Genomic DNA, 23,349 nt, shown 5'->3' on the forward strand with positions numbered 1-23,349 from the left:
TGGAGCCAATTTCCTTCCACAACAGGACAATGACCCAAAGCACAGCTCCAAACTATGCAATAACTATTTATGGAAGAAGCAGTCAGCTGGTATTCTGTCTATAATGGAGTGACCAGCACAGTCACAGGATCTCAACCCTATTGAGCTATTGTGGGAGCAGCTTGACCGTATGGCAAGTAAGAAGTGCCCATCAAGCCAATCCAACTTGTGGGAGATGCTTCCGGAAGCATGGGGTGAAATCTCTTCAGATTACCTCAACAAATTGACAACAAGAATGCCAAAGGTCTGCAAGGCTGTAATTGCTGCAAATGGAGGATTTTTTGACGAAACCAAAGTTTGAAGGACACAATTATTATTTCAATTAAAAATCATTTTTGTAACCTTGTCAATGTCTTGACTATATTTCCTATTCATTTTGTCACTAATTTTATGTATGTTTTCAATGTAATTCAAGGACATTTCTAAGTGACCCCAAACTTTTGAATGGTGGTGTATATATACACAGAACAAAAACATAAATATACGTAAAATATTGGTCCCATGTTTCATGAGCTGAAATAAGAGGCCAGAAATGTTCCATATGCACAAAATTCTTATAAAAGGCCACTCTAAAATGTGCAGTTTTGTCGCACAATGCCAAAGATACCGTGTGCAATTGGCATGCTTACTACAGGAATGTTCACCAGAGCTGTTGCAATAGAATTCACTGCTAATTTCTCTACCATAAGCCTCCTCCAACATCATTTTAGAGAATTTGGCAGTACGTCCAAATGACCTCACGAGCGCACACCACATGTAACGATGCCAGCCCTCCACATCTGTAATAAAGGCCTTTTGTCGGCAAAAAAATATTCTGATTGGATGGGCCTGGCTCCCCAGCTGCACCATGAGAAATCCATAGATTAGGGCCTAATGAATTAATTTAAATTCACTGATTTCCTTATATGAACTGTAACTCAGTAAAATCTTTGAAATTGTAGCATGTTGCATTTATATTTTTGCTCTGTACATATACAGTACCAGTCAAAGGTTTGGACACACCTTTTGTGCTGCACCCTCGACAACTACTGTGATTATTATTATTTGACCATGCTGGTCATTTATGAACATTTGAACATCTTGGCCATGTTCTGTTATAATCTCCACCCGGCACAGCCAGAAGAGGAATGGCCACCCCTCATAGCCTGGTTCCTCTCTAGGTTTCTTCCAAGGTTTTGGTCTTTCTAGGGAGTTTTTACTAGCCACCGTGCTCCTACACCTGCATTGCTTGCTGTTTGGGGTTTTAGGCTGGGTTTCTGTACAGCACTTTGAGATATCAGCTGATGTACGAAGGGCTATATAAATACATTTGATTTGATTTTGACCTACTCATTCAAGGGTTTTTCTTTATTTTTTTATATTTTTTTATACATTGTATAATAATAGTGAAGACATCAAAACTATGAATTATGGAATTATGTAGTAACCAAAGAGTGTTAAAAATAAAAAATAGATTTTATATTTGAGATTCCTTAAAGTAGCCACCCTTTGCCTGGATGGCAGCTTTGCACACTCTTGGCATTCTCTCAACCAGCTTCAAGGCACACTTCACCATCATGGCTAACACAGCATTCTGTGCTGAGGTGATAAGTGGTGGGGAGGGGTGTGCAGATGGAAATATATGGGGTGGGGACTGACAACCAACCTGTGTTGCTAGGCAGGGTGGGAATGGGTGGAAAACATGGTTTCCGGGTGCGAGGATGCAGGGAGTTGGAATGTTGGGCTAGGGGGAATGGGAGGAGGAGTTAGGGGTGTAGGCCCACCTCTTTTTGTTTCTTTTACTTTAAATACTACTTTTACTATTACAAAATCCTTTTGATCATATGTATGAAAAATGTTTGGAGAATAAAATTTATTGCACTCCCTACTGTAAGTTTCTCTGGATAAGAGTGTTTGCTAATTTACTAAAATGTACAAATGTAAATGATCAATAGGATAATTTCTCTGTATGTATTTCTCACTTTAGTTTTTATTTTGAGTGGCAGCCCAATAGCACATGTTATATAAACTGAATATATCAATTTAAATTGATATTGTACCTGTAAACCCCCCAACAAAATTGACTCTACGGATATAAATGGATTTACTGATGCTCAGTGTCGTTGACTCACATGGTCCCGGACCTGATTATAGGGCCTGAATGTTTCCAATAGCAACACATCCTGTTCAATGCATAGGCTTTACCAATGTGTGTGGGAGACGGAATAGACTGTGACACTCGTTCCTAATTGCACAATGTGTACAGCCAGCCCAACTACACATGTGTGTAGGTTGTAGTTTATTGTGCTTTATTCAGGAATGGTTCTATCTTCAATTAGGGTAAAGTTTGTAAAGTAAATATCTGGTGAATGTTCAAAGATTTCTCATATGATTCACTTACCCACATGAATATCTCTCTGAATGACATTCAAGATACCTGTAGCATCCTCTAATTTACAGTTTAGGCCAACAAGCATTTCACCTGCCAAATCTATTGATCTAATGCCATGGCAAAAGGTTTAGCTGCAGGCCTACCATCCCCCTCTAACAAAACCAACATGTGACAGGCTCTCTACATAGTCTTTCCATATAATTCACCTATGACCAACGCATTCCCACTCGATATCTCAGCCCGAAGCCCAAATGATTGAACATGTTGTGGAATGATTCCAGCACACAGGTTCATGTTCAACAGCTTGGGCTGAGTAGAGCAGCCTGAGGAGTGTAGGTCGCTCAGGGCTGAGATGTCAGTTTTACAGCTTTGTAGGAGGATAATGTGGTGAGCATGTCTATAGCAGGGGTCTCCAATCCTGTTCCTGGAGAGCTACTGTCCTGTAGGTTTTTTGCCCCAACCCTAATCAAGCGCACCTGATTTGAATAATTAGCTGGTTGATAAGCTGACTCATGTTAGTTACAACTGGGGTTGGAGCTAAAACCTACAGGAGGGTACCGCTCCAGGAACAGGGTTGGAGAGCCCTGGTCTATAGTTTGCATCCGAAATTGCACCCTATTCCCTAAGTAGTGTACTACACAGGAAATAGGGTGCTATTTGGGACACAGTCTTTGTGTGTGACTGGAAACTTAATGAGGATTTCCCTCCACAGGAATGACTTCCAACAACCTTGGGTGGGAGGGAGCTCTCTGACTAATCACTAGCTTGTGCTGGCACTGTGCAGTACTAGGACGCAGCCTATAGACCAGGGGTGTCAAAACTCATTCCATGGAGGGCCTATAGTGTCTGCAGGATTTGTAATTAATCCCTAGACAACCAGTTGTGGGGAGTTCCTTAATAATTAGTGACATTAATTCATCAATCAAGTACAAGGGTGGAGCGAATACCCGCAGACACTCGGCCCTCCGTGGAATGAATGTGAAACATATGCTATAGACCAGGTCTGAGAAAAGGCCGTATGCAGCCCGCGACCTGATTCAATACGGCCCGCGGAATCATGCTCAGATCTCATAAGGAATTTGCGATAGTAAAGTTTTGAAAAACATATTTGTTATTCAAATTAAAAGCCCAATGAACACTCGCCTTTGTGTAATGATTTTACTCCCACCGCTTGTGGGACATTTATTTTGAAGGCACGTATAAATAACAACTGCACGAGGACAGACAGTGACTGGCAGGCTGACACACACGTCACAGTTACAAATAGTAGCTAGCTAGAAATTGCACAAAAATGAGTTTTTCAAAGATTTCAAAGAAAAGGAAAGTAGATAATGAATGTAGGGTGTTCCCGCAAGAGTGGACATCAACATAGTTCTTTATTGATGTATCAGGGAAAGCTGTGTGCTTAGTGTGCAAAGAGAGCATCGCTGTCTTCAAAGACTACAAATTGTCCTGACACTTCCAGACGAAGCATGCAGAGAAATATAGGAATATGTCTTCTGAGCAGAAGCCAAGTGCATCGAAAGAGTTGCTTTCCCAGTTGCAAAAGCAGCAAGGACTTTTCTCAAATTTGCATTCAGGAATTGCGAGAGCTAGCTTTGCATTGTCCCACAAAATTACTAAACGTAGCAAGCCATTCGCTGAAGGCAAATTCATTAAATAATGTTTAATTGACTCTGCAGCAATACTTTGCCCAGACAAGAAAGAGCTGTTTGAAAATGTTTCCCTGTAAAGACGAACATTGACCCGGTGTGTTGAGGACATCGCAGAGAATATGAAACAACAGTTGAAAGACAAGGTAAAGGATTGCACCTATCTCTCCTTGGCCCTGGATGAGAGCAGTGATGCACGTGACACGGCACAGATGTTGATGTTCTTATGAGGCAAAACCCCAGACTTTGAAATGACAGAGGAGCTTCAGTGCAGTAAATGAAGAGCACAACCACAGGGAAAGATTTATTGGATGAGGTTAATAAGTGTGTGGCAAAGCTTTGACTGAGTTTTGAAAAGTTATCCAGGGTGACCACTGATGGGTGCCCAAACATGACAGGAAAAAACATTGGCCTTTTGAAAAGGATACAAAATCAAGTTGCTAAGCTGAACCCAGATCAGAAAATTATTTTCCTGCGTTGCATTATTCATCAGGAGGTGCTCTGTAAATGTGTTCTGAAAATGAGCCATGTTGTGGATACACTAAAAGTGGTAAACTTCATAAGAACAAAATCTTTAAACCACAGGCAGTTTGTCTCACTGTTGGAAGAGACAGAGTCGGGTCATGCAGATCTCCCCTACCACACAAACGTGAGATGACTGAGTTTGGGGAATGTGCTTAAAAGGGTGTGAGACCTGAAGTTGGAGATTGCTGAATCTTTGCAAGTTAAAGGACAATACTGTATGTGGATTCCCATGAACTGCAAGATAAAGAATGGTTGGCTGATTTTTCCTTCACCGTGGACATCATGGCCGTCATGAATTAACTGAATTCCAAACTACAAGGGAAGGGCCTTTTTGCACATCAGATATAGAGCTTTGTCAAAGCCTTCAAGGGAAAATTACTCCTCCTGACCAGCCAAGTAGAAGCCAACAATCTCACCCATCTTCTGAACACTACTAGTCTGTTCCCTATCAGATGACCAGCGCGAGAAGTATATATCGCTGCTGCATGCTTTGAACAGTGGGTTTTCTCATCATTTTGAGGATTATACATGATGTATAATACAAGAACAGATATAGCCCTTGGTTCACTCGAGACCTTACTGCCCTCGACCAGCACAAAAACATCCTGTGGAGGACTGCACTGGCATCGAATAGTCCCCGCGATATGCAACTTTTCAGGGAATTCAAGAACCAATACATGCAGTCAGTTAGGAAAGCAAAGGCTATCTTTTTTCAAACAGAGATTTGCATCCTGTAGCTCTAACTCCAAAAGGTTTTGAGACACTGTGAAGTCCATGGAGAATAAGAGCACCTTTTCCCAGCTGGCCACTGCACTGAGGCTAGGAAACACTGTCGCCACTGATAAATCCACGATAATCGAGAATTTCAAGAAGCATTTCTCTATGGCTGGCCATGCTTTCCTCCTGGCTAACCTAACCTCGGCCAACAGCTCCACACCCCCTGCAGCTACTTGCCCAATCCTCCCTAGCTTCTCCTTCACCCAAATCCAGATAGCAGATGTTCTGAAAGAACTGCAAAACCTGGATTCATACAAATCAGCTGAGATAGACAATCTGGACCCTCTCTTTCTAAAATTATCCGTCGCCATTGTTGCAACCTCTATTAGCAGTCTGTTCAATCTCTCTTTTGTATCGTCCGAGATTCCTAAAGATTGAAATGCCGCCGCAGTCATCCCCCTCTTCAAAGGGGGTGACACTCTAGACCCAAACTGTTACAGACCTATATCCATCCTGCCCTGCCTTTCTAAAGTCTTTGAAAGTCAAGTTAACAAACAGATCACTGACCATTTTGAATCCACCGTACCTTCTCTGCTGTGCAATCCGGTTTCCGAGCTGGTCACGGGTGCACCTCAGCCACGCTCAAGGTACTAAACAATTTCATAACCACAATCGATAAAAGACAGTACTGTGCAGCTGTCGTCATCGACCTGGCCAAGGCTTTCATCTCTGTCAATCACCGTATTCTTATCGGCAGACTCAACAGCCTTGGTTTCTCAAATGACTGCCTCGCCTGATTCACAACTACTTCAGTAACTACTAGTTCAGTGTGTCAAATTGGAGGGCCTATTGTCTGGACCTCTGGCAGTCTCTATCGGGGTACCACAGGGTTCAATTCTCGGGCCGACTCTTTTCTCTGTATTTATCAATGATGTGCTCTTGCTGCGGGTGATTCCTTGATCCACTTCTATGCAGACGAGACCATTCTGATTACATCTGGCCCTTCTTTGGACAATGTGTTAACAAACCTCCAAAGAAGCTTCAATGCCATACAACACTCCTTCCGTGGCGTCCAACTGCTCTTAAACGCTAGCAAAACTAAATGCATGCATTTCAACCGATCGCTGCCCTCACCCGCCCGACTAGCATCACTGCTCTGGATGGTTCTGACTTAGAATATGTGGACATCTAGAAATACCTAGGTGTCTGGCTAGACTGTAAACTCTCCTTCCAGACTCATGTTAAGCATCTCCAATCCAAAAATAAATCTAGAATCGGCTTCCTAATTCGCAACATAGCCTCGTTCACTCACACTGCCAAACATTCCTTCGTAAAACTGACCATCCTACCGATCCTCGACTTCGGCGATGTCATTTACAAAATAGCCTCCAACACGCTACTCTGCAAACTGAATGCAGTCTATCACAATGCCATCTGTTTTGTCACCAAAGCCCCATATACCACCTACCACTGCGACCTGTATGCTCTCGTCGGCTGGCCCTCGCTTCATATTTGTCTCTAGACCCACTGGCTCCGGGTCATCTATAAGTCTTTGCTAGGTAAAGCTCCACATTATTTCAGCTCACTGGTCACCATAACCACACCCACCCGTAGCACGCACCCCAGCGGGTATATTTCACTGGTCATCCCCAAAGCCAACACCTTCTTTGGTATCCTTTCCTTCCAGTTCTCTGCTGCCAATGACTGGAACGAATTGCAAAAATCGCTGAAGTTGGAGACTTATATCTCCCTCACTAACTTTAAGCATCAGCTATCTGAGCAGCTTACCGATCGCTGCCGCTGTACACAGCCCATCTGTAAATAACCCTTCCAACTACCTACCTCATCCCCATATGGTTTTTATTGACTTTTTTTGCTCTTTTGCACACCAGTATTTCTACTTGCACATCATCATCTGCACATCTATCACTTCAGTGTTAATTTGCTAAATTGTAATTGCTTCACTACTATGACCTATTTATTGCCTGACCTCCTTATGCCATTTGCACACACTGTAAATATATTTTTCTATTGTGTTATTGACTGTACTTTAGCTTATCCCACTTGTAACTCTGTGTTGTTTTTTATCGCACTGCTTTGCTTTATCTTGGCCAGGTCACAGTTGTAAATGAGAACTTGTTCTCAACTGGCCTACCTGGTTAAATAAAGGTGAAATCAAATAAGAAATACAAATATATATTCAGACCTAATTCAAAATACATTTACTTGGTACTTGTAGTACATGTCAACAAATTAATTTGATGCTGTATGTCATGAGTTTCCCCCATTCTTTATACATATCATTTTTAGTACAGAGTGCTTTTCTATGTATTCCTCTTAGTATTTTAATATTTTATTAGGATATACTCCGTAACAAAAATAACACATGACAGCTTCTCTGCATCACAGAATACCACAGTACATACAGTCTTTCCTTGTAATTCGCCTATGACCAACACATTCCCACTCGATTTCTCAGCCTGAAGCCCAAGTGATTGAACATGTGGTGGAATCAGGGCTCTAAAGCGTGACCGATTTGGTTGCATATGCTACGAAATATTTAGCTTTATTTGGGAGCACTGTGCGACTAGGGAAAAAAATCTCCCATCCAGTAATTGTTGTAATGTTAAGGCTTTGCTGTAATGTTGTTTCCCAGTGCTCTAGAAAAAAGTGAGTGCAGAGTCGATAGCGTGATGGCACCGTTACTACAGCAAAAACAGCTTGCAGTCTGGTAACTTTACCAGTATTTCCAAACATTTTGGGGCAGAAAAAGAAAGGAAAAGGGAAAACTTCAAAGACAGTACTGTATGAAGATAGGCAGAAACTGCTTCTCCAATAGAAATCCCAGATCTCGCTTGTAGGCTCTGTCATGGTGACATTGGCTTGCTAAGCTCATCCTCAGAAACACGTCATCGGGTCTAACGGTCGTCTCACGCAGTCACTTTCACAAGGTTGGAGTAATAACATGTTCAACTACTTAAGACATTGGCTCAAATCAAGGTTGTGCCTTTAGATTTCAAGAAAATTAACAACTAAGGAAGAATGCTTTACTTCTCTCATTGAATTCTCAAATCTTAAACCCCGGCCTGGTCTGCTTGGTCTGTTTCACAAGCGTTCCCGGAAGTCTCGCGATGTTGCACCTCTGGGTTTAGAAACTCTGTGATAGCTTCTTCAGGAGATCAATGATTCAAGCAATGAATGAGAGACATATCTCATACATATCTTGAGACAGTGTACAATTTTCAATGTAATGCATCTCAATAGGAAAATAGTGCTTTTGCACAATGTAGAAACCTAATATTCACCAAATGACTGTTATTTAAAGGACAGGTATTAACATTTTAGCTTTTATAATAAACAAATGTCTTTAAAGTGTGACATATTCGTTTCTAGAACACAAGATTTGCTTCAAAAGTAGCTTCATTTCATATAGGCCCAATATAAGCTGTCCAACATGGAAACCATGTGTTTGATGTATTTAATACCATTCCACTCATTCAGCTCCAGCCATTACCACTTGGCCGGCCTAACCTATTAAGGGGGTAATATGGACAGAGCCTCTATGGGAGGCCTGTGTAATTATTTTCCATGGAGGGCCACATTAGCATATATTTTTGCCATCGCAGGCCAGAATCATATTGCAGGATTATACATCAAATCAAATCAAATTTATTTACATAGCCCTTCGTACATCAGCTGATATCTCAAAGTGCTGTACAGAAACCCAGCCTAAAACCCCAAACAGCAAGCAATGCAGGTGTTGGAGCACGTTGGCTAGGAAAAACTCCCTAGACAGGCGAAAACCTAGAAAGAAACCTATAGAGGAACCAGGCTATGAGGGGTGGCCAGTCCTGTTCTGGCTGTGCCGGGTGGAGATTATAACAGAAGTTCTACATTTTTTCTTAGTTCTACATTTGTTGAAAGGGGCATGCTTATTTAAGATGGTGAGGAAATTACATTTAAAGAATGACCAGGCGTCCTCTACTGACGGGATGACGGGATACCCAGGCCAGGTCGATTAGAAAGGCCTGCTCGCAGAAGGGTTTTAGGGAGCGTTTGACAGTGATGAGGGTTGGACGTTTGACCGCGTACCCATTGCAGATGCAGGCAATGATGCAATGATTGCTGAGATCCTGATTGAAAACAGCAGAGGTGTATCGGAGGGCAAGTTGGTCAGGATAATATCTATGAGGGTGCCCATGTTTATGGATTTAGGGTTGTACCTGGTGGGTTCCTTGATAATTTGTGTGAGATTGAGGGCATCTATCTTAGATTGTAGGACTGCCGGAGTGTTAAGCATATCCCAGTTTAGGTCACCTAACAGAACGAACTTAGAAAATAGATGGGGGGCAATCAATTCACATATGGTATCCAGGGCACAGCTGGGAGCTGAGGGGGGTCTATAACAGGCGGCAATAGTGAGAGACTTATTTCTGGAGAGATTCATTTTTTAAATTAGAAGCTCAAACTGTTTGGGCATAGACCTGGAAAGTATGACAGAACTTTGCAGGTTCTCTCTGCAGTAAATTGCAACTCCTCCCTCTTTGGCAGTTCTATCTTGATGGAAAATGTTGTAGTTGGGGATGGAAATCTCCCAATTTTTGGTGGCCTTCCTAAGCCAGGATTCAGACACGGCAAGGACATCTGGGTTGGCAGAGTGTGCTAAAGCAGTGAGTAAAACAAACTTAGGGAGGCACATAAAACAATACAGTTTACTATATACTATAATACTTACTAAAGAATTCTATTGTGTTGTATAGTAAACTGTTGTATACTGTAGAACACTATACACTATACTGCACACTGTAGAGAGTGACACAGCGGTCTAAGGCACTGCATCTCAGTGCTAGAGGCATCACTACAGACCCTGGTTTGATCCCAGGGTGTATCACAACCGGCCGTGATTGGTAGTCCCATAGGGCGGCGCACAATTGGCCCAGCGTAGTCCAGGTTAGGGGAGGGTTTGGCCAGGGTAGGCCGTCATTGAAAAATAAGACTTTGTTCTTAACTGACTTGCCTAGTTAAATAAAGGTTCAATCAAATTTAAAAAATACACTCCTCCATTCCCCTCTCTCATATCCCAGTTTGTGGTAACCATGAGTGAGAAATCTACAGTATAGAACATATATTGACCAGCATCCCAGAGTTGCCTCTTCACTGTTGATGTTGAGATTGGTGTTTTGGGGTTACTATTTAATAAAGCTGCCAGTTGAGGACTTCTGAGGCGTCTGTTTTTCAAACTAGACACTCTAATGTACTTGACCTCTTGCTCAGTTGTGCACTGGGGCCTCCCACTCCTCTTTCTATTTTGGTTAGAGCCAGTTTGCGCTGTTCTGTGAAGGGAGTAATACACAGCGTTGTATGAGATTTTCAATTTCTTGGCAATTTCTCGCATGGAGTAGCCTTCATTTCTCAGAACAAGAATAGACTTATGAGTTCCAGAAGAAAGTTATTTGTTTCTGGCCATTTTGAGCCGGTCATCGAACCCACAAATGCTGATGCTGCAGATACTCAACTAGTTTAAAGGCCAGTTTTATTGCCTCTTTAATCAGAACAACAGTTTTCAGCTGTGCTAACATAATTGCAAATGGGTTTTCTAATGATCAATTAGCCTTTTAAAATGATAAACTTGGATTAGCTGACGCAACGTGCCATTGGAACACAGGAGTAATGGTTGCTGATAATAGGCCTCTGTACGCCTATGCAGATATTCCATAACAAATCTGCCGTTTCCAGCTACAATAGTATTTTACAACAGTTTTTTAGAAATATTTACATAAGTATTTGTCCCTTTGCTATGAGACTAGAAATTGAGCTCAGGTGCATCCTGTTTCCATTGATCATTCTTGAGATGTTTCTACAACTTGATTTGAGTCTACCTGTGGTAAATTCAATTGATTCGACATGACTTGGAAAGGCACACTCTTGTCTATACAAGGTCCCACAGTTGGCAGTGCACGTCAGAGTTAAAACCTAGCCATGAGGTAGAAGGATTTGAAGGGCTCCGAGAAAGGATTGTGTCGTGGCACACATCTGGGGAAGGGTACAAAAACATTTCTGCTCTCTCCATGAACACAGTGGCCTCCATCATTCTTAAATGGAAGAAATTTGGATCCACCAAGACTCTTCCTAGAGTTGGCTGCCCGGCCAAACTGAGCAATCAGGTGAGAAAGGCCTTGGTCAGGGAGGTGACCGAGAACCTAATGGTCACTCCGACAGAGCTCCAGAGTTCCTCTGTGGAGATGGGAGAACCATCCAGAAGGACAGCCATCTCTGCAGCACTCCACCAATCTGGCCTTAATGCTAGAGAGGCCAGACGGAAGCCACTCCTCAGTAAAAGGCACCTATAGTACTCAGACCGTGAGAAACAAGATTTTCTGATCTGATTAAACCAAGACAGAACTCTTTGGCCTGAATGCCAAGCGTCACATCTGGAGGAAACTTGGCACCATCTCTACGGTGAAAAATGGGAGTTGCAGCATCATGCTGTGGGAATGTTTTTCAGTGGCAGGGACTGGGAGACTAGTTAGGATCAAAGCACATTCATCCGGCGCCGACAGAGAAGGATGCCTCGCTTCGCGTTCTTAGGAAACTATGCAGTATTTTGTTACAAGCATTTCGCCACACTCACATTAACACCTGCTAACCATGTGTATGTGACCAATAAAATTTGATTTGATTTGAAGTACAGAGAGATCCTTGATGAAAACCTGCTCCAGAGAGCTCAGATCCTCAGATTAGGGTGAAGGTTCACCTTCCAACAGGACATTGACCCTAAGCACACAGCCAAGACAATGCGGGAGTGGCTTCGGGACAAGTCTCTGAATGTCTTTGAGTGGCCCACCAGAGCCCGGACTTAAAACCAATCAAACATCTCTGGAAAGACATGTAAATTGCAGCGACGCTCCCCGTCCAACCTCAGAGAACTCGAGAGGATCTGCAGAGAAGAGTAGGAGAAACTTCCCAAATACAGGTGTGTCAAGCTTGTAGTGTCATACCCATGAAGACTCAAGGCTGTAATCGCTGCCAAAGGTTCTTCAAGAAAGTACTGAGTAAAGGGTCTGAATACTTATGTAAATGTGTTATTTACATTTTTAATTTTTAATAAATGTGCAAACATTTCTAAAAACCTGTTTTACTTTGTCATTATGGGATATTGTGTATAGATTGATGAGGGGAATAAACATTTTAATCAATTTTAGAATATGGTTGTAATGTTACAAAATGTGGAGAAAGTCAATAGGACTGTATACTTTCCGAATGCAATGTATACACACATAGAGTGGGCTTGACGCTCTGCTGCCTTCTAAATATACCATCCAATCAAACCAAGAGAAATAGCAGAAAGAAATAAGCAAATGAACAGCAATCTTACTAATAGAGGTGTTAAATGTCACAGCTATTTTAAAAATAGATATAGTCACGTGCCACATCAAGTCTTTCTTCACACTATCACATGGTATAAAATATATATCAACATGGAGACACACTAGCATACAGTACACAAGCCAGAGGTGCAATTAAAGGTCCAAAGTTTCCATAAAATTAGACAGTAAATACCAAACTTATCTCCACTCTCATAAATCGTTCTCAACAGGTGTTTTATGTTAGTACAGTATGTCATGCAGGTGAAGGAGGACCCAAACGCGACTTAACAGAAACAGAGTTTATTAATGCTCAAAACCGAATAACTGAAATCCTCTAGATAGTAGAGGGGAAAACAACTGGAGAAGCGGCCACAGACTGCAGGTCGCTTACGGGTAGGCGCATAAACATTTTAACAGTCAACTGAGACACCTGCTCAAGACGCAGCGTTGAAGAAGGCACAAAACACGACAGGACAGGGTGATACACAATCACGGCAAAAACACGACAGGACAGGGCAAACGCAATTACAGCATGGAATACAAAACAAGGAACCGACATAACAGGAACGGATTACAAAGGAATAAATAGGGAATCTAATCAGGGAAAGGATCAACAGGTGTGGGAAGACTAAATGATGATTAGGGCAGAATAGGAACAGCTGGGAGCAGGAACGGAACGACCTAGAATAGAGAAGAGTGCCTCGAACACCAGGATGACCAGCTAATCCATCTGAGAGTGAGAAGAACAGGAACCGAGGGGGAGACGAGAGGGACTAGGACAAGGGAAAGAACCAAATAAGACCAGATCAGAGGGAAAAAATAAGGAAATAGCATGGGGAGCACATGGACAAGAACATGATAATAATGCCTGAAAACAGCTGACAAACATGAGAACACACAAAGACGTTAAACGCCTCAACCACTGTCGCTCTTGCGCAGGATGGTAAGCTGGCAGTTTACCCCACCTGGTTCCCTCAGAATCTCGAATCGAGAGTTTCTACTCATGAGTTGCTCAGATGGCGACAGGCGATGAAAAAATACTAAAGGAATGCCTTGACCAATGTTTCCCGATAGAAGAAAAGCCAGACAGTGGGAAACACCCATTTCAGCCCCAGAAATAGATAGTTTAGAAAGGAACATAAGTAGTAGCGCTTTCTTCACTGATGGGGAAGGAGTTGGCTCTGGCCTGCTCATACCTGGAAATCATTCCTCCTGAAAGTAAGAAAATGGCAGACATAGAAGGTTTCACTGTTCCCTGTGAGAAAAGGTAGTGTCTCAAATTTGATGACTGGGAAGATGATACCATCAATGGTCCTAATGAAAAACAGAATGCTGCATGAAACAACCCTCAGCCCCAGCTCAGTGCTCAAAGGTCCAGTAGATGGACCGGTAGTACAAGATCTAGATGAAGGGACCTTAGTTATGCTCACCAGTAGCCCTCCGCTTACTGAGAGGACATGAAATAACAAAATGTCCAGTAGCGGCACAGGAGAGTCTCAAAGGTGGCGATAAGCAAATCAAAGAGTCCACATCTGAAGGAACCTCCCGGGAAAGAATCTCATCGGGAGCCGAAAGAGAGTATAGTCCTTAACCGCTGCGTGGAGTCCACTCAGAAAACGGTTCCACTCACTAGAGGCAGCAAGAGTGCGAAACTCAATGGAATAATCAAATCGATTATGGACCGTTCACCTTGGCATGAACGGTCAAAAACCCGAATCATCTCCTCTTTAAAGTTCTGGAATCTGTTAGAGCAATCAGCCCTTGCCTCCCAGATAGCTGTGCCCCATTCACAGCCCGGCCAAAGTAATCTGTTAGAGTGAAATGTGCCCCATTCTCGACGGCCAGTAAGCGTAACAGCCGAGCTCTCTCTCTAGAGTATGTGTGGGGTTGGAGAGAGAACACAATCTCACACTGCGTGAGAAAGGAGCGGCACTCAGTGGGCTGCCCGGAGTAGCAAGGTGGGTTATTAACCCTGGGTTCTGGAGGCTCGGCAGGCCAGGGAGTAACAGGTGGCACGAGACGTAGACTCTGGAACTGTCCAGAGAGGTCGGAAACCTGAGGCCAGGTTCTCCACGGCATGGCGAGCAGCAGACAATTCCTGCTCGTGTCTGCCGAGCATGGCTCCTTGGATCTTGACGGCAGTGTAAACAGCGTCTGAAGTCGCTGGGTCCATTCTTTGGTCGGTTCCTTCTGTCATGCAGGTGAAGGAGGACCCAAACGCGACTTAACAGAAACAGAGTTTATTAATGCTCAAAACCGAATAACTGAAATCCTCTAGATAGTAGAGGGGAAAACAACTGGAGAAGCGGCCACAGACTGCAGGTCGCTTCGGGTTTCAACTGAGACACCTGCTCACACGCAGCGTCTGAAGAAGGCACAAAACACGACAGGACAGGGTGATACACAATCACGGCAAAAAACACGACAGGACAGGGCGAAACAATTACAGCATGGAATACAAAACAAGGAACCGACGGAACAGGAACGGATTACAAAGGAATAAATAGGGAATCTAATCAGGGAAAGGATCGGGAACAGGTGTGGGAAGACTAAATGATGATTAGGGGAATAGGAACAGCTGGGAGCAGGAACGGAACGACAGAGAGAAGAGAGAGCGAGAGAGTGAGAGAGGGAGGGGGAGAGAGAGGGATAGGAGGGAAAGAACCAAATAAGACCAGCAGAGGGAAACGAATAGCATGGGGAGCACAGGGACAAGACATGATAATAAATGACAAACATGACACAGTAGTTGTTTAACCGACAAGTTATGAGGTTTCTATTGCCCTCAGAAAGTGTGCTTTCTATATTACGGTGACAATTAGGTCTCTCTTATGACCCATTGCCTTGTGATTCCAGGGAAGACAGTCATTTTACCCCCAACATGTTACAGTAACTGCATAAACCCACAGTATGTCTGATCTACCAAGAAAAAGTGGTGGGGAGTTCTGGCTCGGGGAGGGGAGGTCCACCTGGGACAGCCCCAGGTAAGTAGGTGGACTGACACCCCTGTCTATCTCATCACTAGAGCGACTACAGAGGCCCAGTAGGAACATATGAGGAAGAGGACATTGTGGGGAGAGCCACAGGATGAGCAACTATGTGGGTTTTCTGCTGCGTCAATTATACCTTGTTGTCCCCAACCTCCCACAAGTTCTCCTTCTCTCTTATGTGTATGCTGTGTTAGTTATATCTTGGTTATATGTCATGTTCCTTCTCAAATTTCCCTAATTCATTCAGTGACTAAAAACATGCTCCGTCACTAGACCGAAATCCGCTCCTGTAGTGAATGTTCTATGTCATCCCCAGCAACGGTGTCAGACTGTACCTTGGTTAACAACCATGTGTTTTACAGTTAGTTGTTGTACCCTGCTCAATGCCTGTTGGTCTTCAAGTAGATTAGTGCAACACGGTTACCTATATTGTTAGATTAGTTGGCACACAGGCTTGAAACAAGTCCGAATCGTACTGTTGGCATGTGCACACACATCTTGAAATATGGAACAATAATTATATGCCTGCACTACATACAACATATGATCAATAATCTTGTTGATAAGATCAGTATTGGAGATGATGTGATGCCCCTTATCGTACTCTGCCATTGATTAATAGGCCTATTATAAGTGATTTATTCCTATCAATTAAAGCTCTCACTCGGCGCTCTGCAGTATAACAGCATCCATATGGTGACCTCTTCTTCGTCTTCTTAGTCTGGACCCGTATTCTTACTGGCATGTCATGCAATAACACACTGTAACTCAAGCTTTATTTGTGTTTAGTCTATCCATCAGACATCAGTCCTTTATCTTAATTCTTTCTGGAAACTTCCTCTAGACCAAAAAGGAAAAAAATCCCAAGACTCACAAGATTCACAAGACATTTTCTCTTTCTATAAATCCTGATGTACGGTTTAGGTATAGGGGAAATGCACGGCAGGAACTTCCCCGGCTGTACTGTAAATCAAATGACATTCCCTTTGTAGCTTCCCAAAATATAAGGGTTAGAGACAAATAAATCTGCCTGTTTCTCCCAAGCCCAAAATAGGGCTAGACACATCGTTGTAACGTAAACTGTTCTGATCTGGGCTGAACTTTGTTGAGCTAGGAAGAAGTGAGGGAGGAGAGACTCTGTCAGAATGATCAACAGTGCAGCGAGGGTCGGAATTCCCCCTTATCTAGTGTCTGGAATCTTTCTCTGGCACACAGCACATGACTGTTTCAGAGAAAGAAAAACAGATAAATACAGTCATTCTAAAAATACATTCGGGAAAGAAACACGCCTACTTTCATATTTAGCATCATGACATTATTCCACATTACACCACATTAGCCCATTTTAATGTAGAACCTACAATATTTTGGTTTGAGACTGCTTTTCAACTGTTATGTCCTTAGGCAGAATTGAATTAGAGCCTAATAAACGTTACAACCTTTAGGGATTTCCAATAAAATCCACAATACAAACAATAAACAATGGGTAGCATACAGACATGAGACCATCCACTTAACAGCCTCTTTCATAGTCAGTAACAGTGCTTCACCTGAAATAGTGCTCGAATGCATCTCAAATGGCATCCTCAGTTCTGGAATGTGTCCCAAATGGCATCCTAAGCACTACTTTTGACCAGAGCCCTATGGCCCTGGTCAAAAGTAGTGCACTATATGGGGAATAGGGTGCCATTTGAGATGCAAATCAGACCTCTGGAGACATAATATCTGATGGTGAATGTCAGTCACATTTCTACATTTCACAAGACTGTAGCTGCCAGAGATAAGTAAGTATTGCAAATAATAATGCAGGCTTTCTGCAAGAAACAATTCAATAATTCAATAACATATATACAGAGCGCAGACTGAAGGAAAAGCAGCCAACAAGTGCTCAGCATATGTGGGAACTCCTTCAAGACTGTTGGAAAAGCATTCCTCATGAAGCTGTTGAGAGAGAGTGTGCAAAGCTGTCATCAGGGCGAAGGGTGGCTACTTTGAAGAATCACAATTATAAAATATATTTATTTGTTTATTTCATAGTTTTGATGTCTTCACTATTATTCTACAATGTAGAAAAAATATAAATAAAATAAAGAAAAAGCCTTCAATGAGAAGGTGTGTCCAAACTTTTGACTGGTACTGTATATTTAAGATATTATATAAAATAAATATTGTGGGTGTGCAGTTGCTTGTGGAGATCAATGAACTGTCAGCTTACATCCTCTTTACCAGTTGCATAGGAAGTCATGTACTGACAGCAGAAGTCATGCTTATGACTAGCACCCACGTAAAACAAAGCAACACAACAACAGAGTCTGAGGGATGCATTTGGTGCAGTACTTTCCATCATATGTTGCAGTGCTTTCCATCAGCTCTGCAACACCTCACTTTTATTGTCAGTTGAAGGTGAATGCAGTAGACACTCATAAATACATATACAGATGAAAGCCATTTTAGTGTTGATATTATTTCAACCTGATGCATTGTTTTACTGTAGCCTACTTTGGTTGGGACATGAGCAAGCATCACAGATCATAAATTAGGACAGATCTTCAGACAGATCTTACATGAAGACATATCATCAGGCAGATCGTACATGAAGTCAGATCATAAGACAGATCATAAATGAAGACAGATCTTCAGGCAGATCATAAATGAAGACAGATCATCAGGCAGATCATACAGCCATCCTCTAACTCTGTTTGAAAGTGTACTGTACATTATGTCATTTTGTCAGCATACACTATATCTCTGGGCACATCATCTCATTTCAACGTGGATAATTAGGTAATATTTGGTTAGGATGTTGATAATTGAGATTGCCACTTATATTCACCCACTCAAAAAGATAGCCAAAAGTTAGTTTAATTTCCAATGTGTTATCACTTTCCTTCAACCATCTAAAAGCACAACCAATTTCCAACGGAAAAACAATGTCTGATTTTTGGTTTAGTTGTCACCCAAATGACTATCACTTCGCTTTCAACCATTTAAAAGCACAGTAAAGTTCAAATGGGAAATACAATGTCAGATATTTAGTTTATTTATACAACAGTTCAATGTGTTATCACTGTTCTTCATCTAATAGCACAACCAGATTACCTGATTGCAGTTGAGATTACATTCAAAGTACATGGTGCAAGTGATCGATGCAGTTCGATATTCTGCGCAGATTATTACAGCAATAGTGAAGATCTCCACAGACCTGCGACAACCTATGCATGCTATCTTGAACATGCACACTTTATATGATTACATAAGAAGAAATGTATGGATACAGTAATCTCAATATGTGGCCATGGATGTGTTACTCATTTTAAGGTTGAATGCTACATTAGTTTGTAAAATGTCCTTAACTTTCCGATATTTACTGTATTACAAAATAAATATTCAATTGTGTTTGATTGACAATGCAACCAAATATCAACATTTAAAGGGGATGTACAGTATTTGCTGCTTGGATAGTTCCATCTAAGCCATTCGCTTAATCCTATTCTTGAACTTTTATTTGAGGTTGAGTTGGAGACATGAATGTAACATTTTAATTTGTTAACTTGTCGACAAGTTAGTAGGCTATTTATTGCATTTCAAAAGTGATATTGAATTGTGTTTGATTGTCAACACCCAAATATCAACATTTGAGGGAGATGTATCTTCTGATTGAATAGTTCCATCTGTCCCACTGACTTCGTCTGGCTTTAATTCTACTTTGTCTACAAATTAATAATTGATATGTTGGATTCACCTCTTCATCTCAACCAACAATATAAGTTAAAGAATAGGAATAAATCACCCTTTGCCTTGAAAATGCCCTTTTAATAAAGTTTGATATATTTATATTCTTTAACTTAGATTTTTGGTTGAGATGGAGGCTTGAATTGAACATATCAATTATTCATTTGTAGATCAACTGGAAGTAAAGGCAGACTAAGTCAGTGGCACAGATTAAACTATCCAAGCAGAAGATAGAAACACAATTCAACATCACTAAATATCATGACATTTTAATTCAACCAGAGCTTGAAACCCTAGACCTATTGTATCTCTATTTTTAGTTGAATTCTGGGTTGAATTAAAACAATGGCTTTTTATGACTTTGCAAATGCTATGCAGGCCTAAATAGCATCATTGATGATATATGAGTGATAAAGTATGGTCACATTTAATTTGATCTGTTAAACCTACCCTTTGAAATTACTTCGATAACCAACAGTGAATGTGTTTAGCTAGGCAGGGATTGGTTTAAACCCTGAATGGGAGACCAAAGGGTAGCTCAAATCAAATCAAAGTTTATTTGTCTTGTGCGCTCAATACAACAGGTGTAGATCTTACAGTGAAATGCTTACTTACAGGCTCTAACCAATAGTGCAAAAAAGGTATTTTGTGAACATTAGGTAGGTAATGAAATAAAACAACAGTAAAAAGACAGACTATAAATATACAGTAGCGAGGCTATAATAGTAGCGATAGTAGTAACACAATGCAGATAGCCTGGTTAGCCAACCTGTGCGGGAGCACTGGTTGGTCGGCCCAATTGAGGTGGTCTGTACATGAATGTATAGTTAAAGTGACTATGCATATATGAGAAACAGAGAGTAGCAGCAGCGTAAAAAGAGGGTTTGGGGGGGGGACACAATGCAAATAGTCCGTGTAGCCATTTGATTACCTGTTCAGGAGTCTTATGGCTTGGGGGTAAAAACTGTTGAGAAGCCTTTTTGTCCTAGACTTGGCACTCCAGTACCACTTGCCAAGCGGTAGTAGAGATAACAGTCTATGACTGGGGTGGCTGGGGTCTTTGACAATTTTTAGGGCCTTCCTCTGACACCGCCAGGTGTTAAGGTCCTGGATGGCAGACAGCTTAGCCCCAGTAATGTACTGGGCCTTACGCACTACCCTCTGTAGTGCCTTGCGGTCAGAGGCCTAGCAGTTGCCATACCAGGCAGTGATGCAACAAGTCAGGATGCTCTCGATGTTGCAGCTGTAGAACCTGTTGAGGGTCTCAGGACCCATTCCAAATCGTTTTAGTTTCCTGAGGGGGAATAGGCTTTGTCGTACCCTCTTCACTACTGTCTTGGTGTGTTTGGACATTCTAATTGTTGTTGATGTGGACACCAAGGAACTTGAAGCTCTCAACCTGCTCCACTACAGCACCGTCGATGAGAATGAGGGCGTGCTCTGTCTTCCTTTTCCTGTAGTCCACAATCATCTCCTTAGTCTTGGTTATGTTGAGGGATAGGTTGTTATTCTGACACCACCCGTCCAGGTCTCTGACTTCCTCCCTATAGGCTGTCTCGTTGTTGTTGGTGATGAGGTCTACCACTGTTGTGTCGTCTGCAACCTTAATGATGGTGTTGAAGTTGTGCCTGGCCATGCAGTCGTGGGTGAACAGGGAGTACAGGAGGGGACTGAGCACGCACCCCTGGGGATCTCCAGTGTTGAGGATCAGTGTGGCAGATGTGTTGCTACCTACCCTCACCACCTGGGGGCAGCCTGTCAGGATCCAGTTGCAGAGGGAGGTGTTTAGTCCCAGGATCCTTAGCTTAGTGATGAGCTTTGAGGGCACTATGGTGTAAAAAGACACTGAGATGTTGTCAATGGATAGCATTCTCACATAAGTGTTCCTTTTGTCAGGGTGGGAAAGGGCAGTGTGGAGTGCAATAAAGATTGTGTCATCTGTGGATCTCTTTGGGCGGTATGCAAATTGGAGTGGGTCTAGGGTTTCTGGGATAATGGTGGTGATGTGAGCCATTACGAACCTTTTAAAGCACTTCATGGCTACGGATGTGAGTGCTACAGGTCTGTCGTCATTTAGGCAGGTTTCCTTTGTGTTCTTGGGCACAGGGACTACGGTGGTCTGCTTGAAAACAGACTTAATTAGGGACATGTTGAAAATGTCAGTGAAGACACCTGCCAGATGGTCAGCACATGCACAGAGCACACATCTGGCCCCGCAGCCTTGTGCATGTTGACCTGTTTAAAGGTCTTACTCACGTCGGCCACGGAGAGCGTGATCACACAGTCGCCTGGAAGAGCGAGCATAGGAGTGATTTAGCTCAGCTGGTAGGCTTGTGTCACTGGGCAGCTTGCGGCTGTGCTTCCCTTTGTAGTCTGTAATAGTTTGCAAGCCCTGCCACATAAGACAAGCGTCAAAGCCAGCATAGTATGACTTCCTGTATTGACACTTTGCCTTTTAATTTATTTTACTAGGCAAGTCAGTTAAGAAAAAAAATCTTAATTTCAATGACAGTGTTCAATGACAGCCTAGGAACAGGGGCAGAACGACATATTTGTACCTTGTCAGCTCAGGGGTTTGAACTTGCAACCTTCCAGTTACTAGTCCAACACTCCAACCACTAGGCTACCCTGCCACACCTGTTTGATGGTTCGTCGCAGGGCATAACAGGATTTCTTGTAAGCCTCCGGGTTAGAGTCCCGCACCTTGAAAGCGGCAGCTCTACCCTTTAGCTCAGTGCGAATGTTGCCTGTAATCCATGGCTTCTGGTTGGGGTATGTACATACAGTCACTGTGGGGACGACGTCCTCGATGCACTTATTGATAAAGCCAGTGACTGATGTGGTTTCTCCTCAATGCCATCGGAAGAATCTCGGAACATGTTCCAGCCTGTGATAGCAAAGCAGTCCCGTAGTTTAGCATCTGCTCATCTGATCACTTTTTATAGACAGAGTCACTGGTGCTTCCTACTTAAATTTTTGCTTGTAAGCAGGAATCAGGAGGATAGAGTTGCGGTCGGATTTACCAAATGGAGGGCGAGGGAGAGCTTTGTACGCGTCTCTGTGTGTGGAGTACAGGTGATCTAGAATTTTTGCCCTCTGGTTGCACATTTAACATGTTGATGGAAATTTGGTAGAACTGATTTAAGTCTCCATTAAATCATTAAAGTCTCCGGCCACTAGGAGCCATCCAACAATCGAAACATATCAATCCCTTATTATTTCGTACTAATAAATAACTACCAGTGGAAACACCATTCCATTTCACAGAGCCATAACCATATAGGAAGTTAGGCAAGGCTTAGTATGTTGAAGCAACGTGTTACAGCTTGTTGTTACTTGGTACAGCCTTGTCTCCGGGTGAGTGGTTTCCTATTTGCTTATTTCCTTATACAGCTGACTGAGTGCGGTCTTAGTGCCAGCATCTGTCTGTGGTGGTAAATAAACAGCCACGAAAAGTATAGCTGAAAACTCTCTAGGCAAGTAGTGTGGCCTGCAATTTATCACAATATACTCCACTTCAGGTGAGCAAAATCTAGAGACTTCCTTAGATTTCGTGCACCAGCTGTTGTTTACAAATGTCTTACCGGAGTGTGCTGTTCTATCTGTAGATAGATCAATTCTCCAGTAGGAGGTGCTGCCCAGCCTATGTATTTTTTCTGGTCGTGGATATAATGTTGAAGATCTGATGTTGTTTTAAAGGTACAAATTCAACATATTTTATACAAAGTTTGTCTGTTGAAATTTGATTACCATGATGACATAATCCTCGGGTTGAAATGTCACCCTCAAAATGACTTTTTTCAAATCCAATGTATTTTCCTTGTTGATTCCATATCACATAATACGTAAAAAATTAAGTTGAAACAGCATTAATTCAAACAGTTTGTGCCCAGGAGGATATTTGTTTATCAGGGAGAACACCACTTTGAATGATTTTCTCCCTGATAAGAGAGAGA

Source organism: Oncorhynchus gorbuscha, linkage group LG08 (genome assembly GCF_021184085.1).
Source record: "Oncorhynchus gorbuscha isolate QuinsamMale2020 ecotype Even-year linkage group LG08, OgorEven_v1.0, whole genome shotgun sequence".
Classification (NCBI taxonomy): Eukaryota; Metazoa; Chordata; class Actinopteri; order Salmoniformes; family Salmonidae; genus Oncorhynchus; species Oncorhynchus gorbuscha.